The sequence below is a fragment of the Pogonomyrmex barbatus genome, unplaced genomic scaffold (assembly GCF_055798465.1).
Source record: "Pogonomyrmex barbatus isolate J1 unplaced genomic scaffold, ASM5579846v1 scaffold21, whole genome shotgun sequence".
Classification (NCBI taxonomy): Eukaryota; Metazoa; Arthropoda; class Insecta; order Hymenoptera; family Formicidae; genus Pogonomyrmex; species Pogonomyrmex barbatus.
Window position 1 is genome coordinate 41,501 of NW_028297118.1, and position 8,957 is coordinate 50,457.

General features: G+C 39.8%; 1 long non-coding RNA gene across 5 annotated transcripts; it reads right to left on the bottom strand.

Moving 5' to 3' along the window:
• Positions 1 to 2,883: 2,883 nt before the first annotated feature.
• On the bottom strand, positions 2,884 to 8,462 carry LOC148936442 (uncharacterized). 5 transcript variants are annotated; one of them, XR_016139474.1, is made up of 5 exons: positions 8,069 to 8,462; positions 7,811 to 7,955; positions 7,390 to 7,608; positions 6,199 to 6,311; positions 2,884 to 5,940 (listed from the first exon to the last, which is right to left on the bottom strand). It is a non-coding gene; the product is annotated as an uncharacterized LOC148936442 (long non-coding RNA). The 5 variants fall into 5 exon arrangements; XR_016139475.1 differs by having other exon boundaries at positions 8,065 to 8,462; XR_016139472.1 differs by having other exon boundaries at positions 7,811 to 8,462.
• Positions 8,463 to 8,957: the final 495 nt, after the last annotated feature.

Consider the following 8,957-nt stretch of genomic DNA (forward strand, 5'->3'; position numbering starts at 1 on the left):
GGTCGGGGTCCGGTGAGCCATTGCAGTCAGGCTCACCTGAGTATCCCATTGCAATAGGGACACGTTAGCACACCGTAATCCCGTGGTCATGTTTTGCGGGACCGGGGGCCTTGGCTTAACCGCCCGGGTCACAAGGAAGAAAATCTCTATAACAAATTACCCCAATCTAAATTGAGCTACGTGACAAGAGGTGCGTGGCACAGGGGTAGCTGTGTCGCTAGCGAGCAACCCATGGGGAAACTGGCGCATCCCATGTGGAATCAGCCTAGCACCGGGAAAGGCGTCACCCGGGTGGGGTCATCTATTCGTCCAGACTCGTGGGAACGTTATGGAGTTGAACATAAATAAAAAAAACAAAAACCATGCCGGCCCAGTCCCTGGCAGGGCCAGACGAGACAGCGGCAATGCTTCATCCGCTGAAGAGTCGAAAACTCACACGAGGCAAAACAGCCGATCCGATGAACAGGCTGATAGTAGCTCGAGGGATAGATCTCCATCGGCAGGATCCTTTAAGTCCCTGGAATCAAAAATGACGCATATGTCTACGTCATCAAGGAAGAGGCCGATTGACGACTTTAACCCAGGCACGCTGAGTAATCTGGTGCCTGAGAAAAGGGGAAAAGGACGACCTGTGATAATCCCCGAGCATAAGGAGAAATTTATAGCAAAAGAGCGCCTGAAGAAGATCAAACAGCAACGAGCTGCCAAAGAATATCGTGCAGCCATGGAGGCTGGCGACTCAGATACCTCTGTTGCTGACTCAAAAAGACTAAAGAGAGCCTTAAATAAGGAAAAAGAGCTCATGGAGGATTTTAGGTAATAAGCTCTCAATCGTGGACATTAATGCCATCGTAACGGAAGAGATTGCCACGGTTAGAAAGTCGTACAAAATCGAGCTACCTAAAAGGAGAAATGCAAGGACTATTATGGAAAGCCACAGAAAGGAGGCGCGACCAACATAATATTCGCCAAGAGAAGTCGGGAAAACAACCCGACAAAAAAGGCGAATGAAATGGAAAAACTCAGGAATGAGTTTCTATTGGCTAGACGTGACAACATTAGCTTAAAAAAGGAGATCGACGATTTCAGGAAACAATTGGAGGAGTTGAGGAACACACCCCCTTCTCCCTCTCCACATCTCTCATTAGAGAAAGTGACGCCTGCGCGGAACATACAGAAGGAAACCTCTCGTAATAGAGAGGACGACATCTCCCCATCACTCCCTCCCATAGATCCCATGGGCCCCTCCCTCATGGAGGTAGAGGAGCGGGATAGGAGAGAGAGAAATTCCTCGCTTAGACCCTCGCTAAAAGGGGTGCCTCGAAGGAACTTAGATCCTGGACCAATATCTACCCAGCGATCAACAATGAATATAAAGGAACTGGGAACACTCATCGAGAGCATTATCCCACACATCCTGAATAAGATGGGAATTATCCCAAGGGATCAGCCCCCGACACGGATGGCCCCCTCCCTAACTCCCGCCCCCCTAAGGCCAAACCAAAGGGGGGAGTCGGAACCTGAGGGAAAGGACAAAGAAAGCAGGGAGTCAACCCCCCTGCCTCCACATCCGCAATCAATCGCCGGGTACAACCCAAGAGGGCAGCAAAAACCCTGACCAAGGAGCATAAAGAGATACTCCACTGGATGGGATCCAGCGCACAAGGATCCATGCATCGGCCCGAGGAGGGCACATGGGCTCAAGTTATAAGCAGAAAAGAGAAGAAGGATGCAAAGAAAAAGAAAGGATAGCGATCCACACAAGAAGGACAAAAACCCTCAAATAATAGGGACATAAACAACTCTCTCCCTAACCTTCAAAAAGGGAAACATAAAAGTAAAGGGAGAGTCAGAAAAAGGAAAGTGCCCAGAACTGCGGCTGTAAGTATTGTTTGCCCCGCAGGGAAATATGCGGAAACAATGGCCGCAGCGAGGAAAAAGATCCCCAGCTCAGAACTCGAGCAATAGGGATCTCCGAACTTCGAGCAAGGCGCGTTTTAACGGGAGCGCTCATGCTCTAAATACCAGGGGAAGACAGAAAAAGCGGATAAACTTGCTACCAGAATGCGCGACGCTCTAGGTAGCTTGGAGGGGATTAAAGTGACCCGTCCCATGAAAAAGGCGGAGTTGCGGAATCTCGACGACTCAGTCGAGGAATCGGATGTTGTGATAGCAATCGCCGCTGCAATAGGAGGCCCCGCCACCGGAGACACGATCATCTCCTCGGGGGGTGGGGAAGGGGGCGACGAACCACCCCCAATGTCCCTCGAGGGACCACTCTCGGCGTTCCCACCAGCTCCCCAAGAAGACGGAGGACGCTGGATGGGAATGGGGATCCTGTTTTCGAGGGCCTCCACCCGAGCAGCCAGGCCCTGGAGAGCCTCAATCATCCGGTCTAACGTCCGGAGAACTTCGGTGTCCAGGACTTGTTGCGGTGCCACAGGGGAGATGGGACGGAAATTCCGAACCTCCCCGCCGCGCGCCTCAGACGAGGGGGAACTTTTTTTTTTATTGAGGGGAAATTTTCTTAACCGGCACGGAGTGTGGGACTCGGGGCGTCCGCAAATGAGCGCACGCCCCCCCTACCTACTAAAACCTCCCAGGGACTCGCGGACGCAAAGTGAGGGTGACCGGGGAACACATGCAGTAAACATCCCGGTCACCCTCGCGTCGAGGAGTCTAAGACCCCATCAAAGGGGCATAATGCCCAAGGGCGGCTGAGGCACAGAAGGTGTATGTAAATAAATATGATAAAGAGATAGATAAATAGATGTTATATGTATTGCTCCATTAATAGAAAACTATAACTATATACAAAAGATCAACAAATCAGCAATACACTCAAAAGGAAGATTTATAATTAATTAAATAAATAATACTAAATAATAACTATTAATAATTTAACAGTTTAATTGACAAGATAATAACAATAAGAATAATAGGATTGAAAGATATACACAAGACAGTAACACTATAACTCAACATGACTAGAGTAAAATATCAAAATCATAATTATAGAATTAACACATACATCAGTTTGATAGAAAAGACTACCGCCAGGAGATACACTACTCTCTACAGATAAATGCAATAATTAAATTAATTAGCTATATTTTTTAGATATATGAGTACAGTGTATTCTCGCAGATATTCATTTGTCTAGCAGAGATTAAATCACAAACAGAAGATTTATTCTAATAAGAGACTGCTATTACATATTACATATTCTGCTTAAATGCATAGTACAGTGTTAATCCCATGTATTTTTAGTAATACTCATCGAGGGGGAGGCCCATGTGTAGTGAACATCGAGCTACATCTATTCTGATCTACAAAGAAGCTTATGTGACATAAACTTTCCATCGCAATGTACATCAATAGCTGAGATGTATTATACATGACTTAATTATACGTATAATAATCAATGTGACTTAGTATTAATAATAATTGAATTATAATAAAACAATTTAAAGTAGTATATTCTTAGATTATTCTTATGTAGAGTATATATGCACGCAAATGGATTAGAATAATTGATGGACAGTAACAATATATGATATGTTATCTTTACATTTTAGAAAAGATTTGTCCTAATTCATAACTAAAATGAAGTAGCGGAATCATAATAAGAAGTTAATGGATACATAAATTTATAGAATGCAACCGCCGTAAAATATACCCTGTACTCTTTCGGATGATTGCGATAAATAATTCAGATAATTATATTATTTAAATATATGTATCAAGTATACTTTCACATACATTAATCTAATTAACAGAAGTTCATATCGCAATCGGGGAGATTCGATCTAATCAAGAAACTTTCATTTCATATATATATATATATATATATATATATATATTCTATTTATATGCACAGTAACATAATATTCCAATACATTTTAATTTTAAACAATAATCGTCGAGGGGGAACACCATGTGTGATAAACAACAGGCTACACCTACTCAACTCTACCAAGAAACTCATAAAAACATATACTTTCAGTCACAATATAGATTGTTAGATGAGCTATATTGTGAATAACTTAAATAAATAAAATAAAATAAAATAAACCGTATAACTTAATGACAATGATAGCTTTAACTATAACAGGACAAAAATAAAGTAATATATTCTTAGAATATACCTACACAATGTATAGGTACACGCAAATTATTCAATAAAGTTAATGGACAATAATACGAATATAATGTATTATCCTTATCTTAAAAAAGATATATCCTAATTTAGTTAGCAAGTAATTATCAGTAAACTCTAAACTATCTAACGTATTCAGGCGATATATATCTGGATGATCAAACAGTTCGAATGCAAAACATGATCTTAACATGATCTCTGTGCATTATGATATATATGTAAGAATTTATAACGAAACATAATTTGAGGAAAGGAGACAAACGCCAGTGAGACCCACCCGCCATGCAATGATGTAGTCACGCAATCAAATCAACTTAAATAAAACATGGCTTAATAATTCATAGCATATGTAAGTATCATGAAAAATAGATTTTATCAAGTAGCAAAATGCAAAAATAAACATGATTCTTCCCACAGAGCATCCAAGAAGGATCTCATATAATAAAAGTACAGTCCGCAAGGTCAAAAAAGCCGACAAAATAATGCTGCGCAATGAGCAACGCGCCACAACATCAATATGCAACAATTGCATAGGCAAGCGCAGATATCCTTTCAATAATGAAATTAGTAAAGTAGATCTATAATTATTCGCCCTAACATTGCCGCACAGAATGCTCGATAGTCAAAAGCGCAATCAGGCAAGACAGACAGACAAAGTACAGCTTGCTCATAGGCTCTCAACTAACAGATTACCTCTATCTAAGACAAGATACGCAGCACAAAGTATATACGTTTTTCAGTGGTTAGCCTCACTATTTAAAGCTTTAAAAGCATAGCATTGCAGCCGAGACACAACTCAAACAATTACCAATATTATCGCATATTCGAGCCTAAATCTAGCCTCGTTAATGGTAATTTACATCATAACAAATTAACATTTAAAAGTCTATTAATAACTAAAAAAGAAAGAGACATATATACTAATCCAAACGCAAACATAAGTAATTTAATCTGTAAAAGAATTTTCAAATAAGCTTAAGAGTACCAAGACTTGTATTAGCAATCAAGTAAGAGAATAAGAATATATGAAGTATAGTAGACTGTTACAATCAATGACATTTCACAGTTCCGATGACTTCGCTCAAAGCAAGACAGATAAGTTAAAAAAAAAAAATAATATTCAATAATTAGTCCTCATCAAATAATGAAACATCGAAGCCGAAACATAACCAAACGATCAGAGTTACTTTCAGACATCTAAGTCTAAATTGAGCATCATAATTGATGCTTCACATCTCAACAGTTCAGTACTAATAATATATTTAATAACTAAAAAAGAGACTCATACTTAAATCTATACATGGCAATATATAATTATATTTATAGAAATATCTGCAAATATGCTTAAAGTACCAAAAAACTTATGTCAGCGATCAGATAAAAGAATAAACAATGCATAAAAAACAATAAATTATTATAATTAAGTGTCAGCTGCAACACTAAAAATCTTACTTAAAGTCTGACAGATGATGTAGTAATATAATAGTTATTACATCAAAACAGTTTCGTAAATTGTCCATCAAAAGTGATGTGAGGCTTAAATTTCCACGCATATAACCAAACTGTGATATTGTCAACAAGTTTGATATCGGTTATTATATAGTGTGGATTATATTGATTATTCAGATAATAAACTTCTTGACGCAGTCCGTACGGGTGCCCAGACATCAAAAATGTCACAGCTTAGCGTCGATAAGTACGCCGAATGAAGAGATTTACGGTTAACTCCAGGGTAACACAAATCTCAGTGAGCATTGAATACGCTGATTCACTTTACTCTTCTAAAAGAGAAAAGAAAGTAAATATTTATGATTATTAAAAACACACATATAGTTCTCATCACAGATGAGAAAATAATTTAGCAAGGATGTGCCGCTTTTATGGGCTAACATCCTGACACCAAGAGAAACACATATGATGACCATAATTAATGATTATAATTATAAGACAGTAATAAGATTAAAAATAACAAATAGGCCATATCTAATAATAATAATAAATAATTATATATAATATAATTATATAATATAATAATTTACCTCATGTTTGCAATTAATATTGAGAAACATATAGAGGCATGATAACCTCGATTATTTAGTCATCAAATGGGATCAAATATGAGACGACACAAGATTCACAAGACAGCATCACACTGCAAGAATACACACTTAATTAATTTGTACTTATTATAAATAATTGTATCGTAAAGAACTTTAAGATTACTAAGATGTAGAATAAATTAAAAATAATATGCCGAATGCTATCAGGTTACAACTATACACAGTGCCAACCTGTTCCGTAACAAGGAACATAAAATGTACACCTCGTGTAATTGCCTATCAAGGAGGTGGCTCCCTCACAATTAGATCAAGAATATAGAATATATAATTTAATAAATTATAAAATACTTAATGAATGATCTGTACCATATAAATAATACTAATAGATACATGAAATAAATATAGAAAAATGAATTATGAATTAAAAATCGCAGTGTAATAGAATTACAGACATAACGTAGAATACGACACAAGGATCACATACAAATAAAGTAAATTAAATAAGCTAGAATAAATTCGCAAGTCAAATCATAATAAAAGATAATAAATTAATAAAAATTAAGTATATATAAGAGAAGCACAGTTAAGATAATAGCAGAATAATACTATCACTGAAATAAGAGAAAAATCCTATGTAGCTTGCGAGTTTACAATAGTCTATAGTGAATCAGCATAGCGATAAATGATAAGATATTATATTCCAATAATTTAGATTAAAAGAAGATCAATAAACGTATGCGAGGCGTGATGAGGCAGTTAGAGTGCATATGATTTGAAAATTCATTAATTCCTGCGATAAACAAGAATTATGTTGACTAACAATAAGATGCTTAGAGAGCATATTAACTCAATAGTTTTGCACACACATAACAAATCTAGGCTACATTAACAAATAAATATAATGAATATCAATAAAATTCTCAAATATTTGCACATCTCTAAATTCAGAATTACAAAAACTTAACATCCTTCATATATGACAAGGCAAAAAACAAAATCAGCGGCATAACATAAATTATAATAAAATGAAACAAAAATTATAGAATTAAATAATAAATCACATAAAGCACTCCACTGTCAAATAAAATAAAATAATAATAACTAATAATTAGTATAAATGACGTACCACTAATATGGAGACTATGCACTTTCCAGATTATTTTTACGTACTTATTAGATCCGTTGAAAGAATTCCATTGATGCTAGAAGATAACCCCGTCGAGGCAGGTAGACTATACTTGAGAGATGAGAGCTCGAAATAGAATTCTCAAGTTTCCAACCGATATTGGCACACCACACTAATAATTGTTAAAATATACTTCTGAAAGTTCGAATAACCAGTCTATTCCGCAATTATAAAGCAGATATTCCACGAAGAACGAGAGATGGCTGCAATGACGCAACAGTAATAGAAATGGAGAGGAGACAACAATGTCGCGAATATCATACGCAGTAGCCGTTTAGCCATCTTGCCAAAAATTTAAGTAAGACGGTAAAAGACGGCCATCTTGAACACATGCCACGTAACGACGTACATACCATGTATTAATACATAATTAGGAAATTAATTGGAGACACATACGATACTCACAGTAACGAAAAATCGTTGTTATAGGAGAAACAATTATAATGATTATAATAATTATAAACAAATACGCAAGAGGACATCACAGGGAGCCTGCCGTGACTGTTACAATCCCAAGAGACAGGAGATCTTCCGTCTACACACAATTAATCTGGAAAAACATATAATTAATACAAATTAACAATACAAATTATACATTAAAATAAACAGGGAGACAGCAGAAATCCAAAGAACATAAAGACGTATATGAAAAACCACACCAACAATCATCACTAAGTCACATGGAGCGGAGCACAAGGCACGCACGTCCGAACGCCACAGCAGCCACGACTATGAGAGGGAATCTAACCTAACATAATCTTTTTTTTTTAAGAGGGGAAAAATGCATTACGCACACCCCGGAGTCTCCCAAACTCCGGGGGAGTGTGGGACTCGGCGGTGCCGCCATGCTGCAGTCACTGCATACCCACTAAAAAAACCCAGCTATCTCCTCTCAGGATCAAATTGGGTCCACGGAATCACCAGCGGCATACTTTGTGGACCCCCCAGCCCCGCCCAGCCTTTACAGGCCAGGCCCCTCGCTCGGGATTTTACTCCCTCGCGATGGGGAGAAGTCTCGAGGCGGGACTCGAGGCTCCTCCCCGCGCCTAGTCCGGGAAGGCGACTAAAGGCCCCCACCGCCCCCAATCCCCCGGACCGGGCCCCTCACGTCCCAGCGGGGGGCAGCAAAAGACCGCCCCCCACCAGGACTGAAGCGCCCCCGAGGGGAGGTGACCAGGGCCAACCGTAGTCAACCCCAGTCTCAATCCCCCCGTGAGACGCCCCCAGCGCAGGGAGGGAGGAACCCCCACATACGCAGGGGAACCCCCCGTCCCGGCTAAGGCCACCCTCGCGATCCCATGCGCACATGGGGGCACGAGCGGGGAGGGGGGCGGCGACGGGCCAACAGGCCACTTACAACGCCGTCCCCTGGGTGGCCGCCCTCCCGTTGGGGGAAGAGAGCGAGGTCACTCGACCTCCATTGCCCCCTCCCCCCCGGCACCTCCGCAAGAGATTTCCTGCGAAGGATAATGGCCCTCTTATCAGGGCCTCCATCCCGAGCGCCACCGGGGGCCGGTCTCTTCTTGGAGGTTCCAATGCCCCCGGCAGCGCC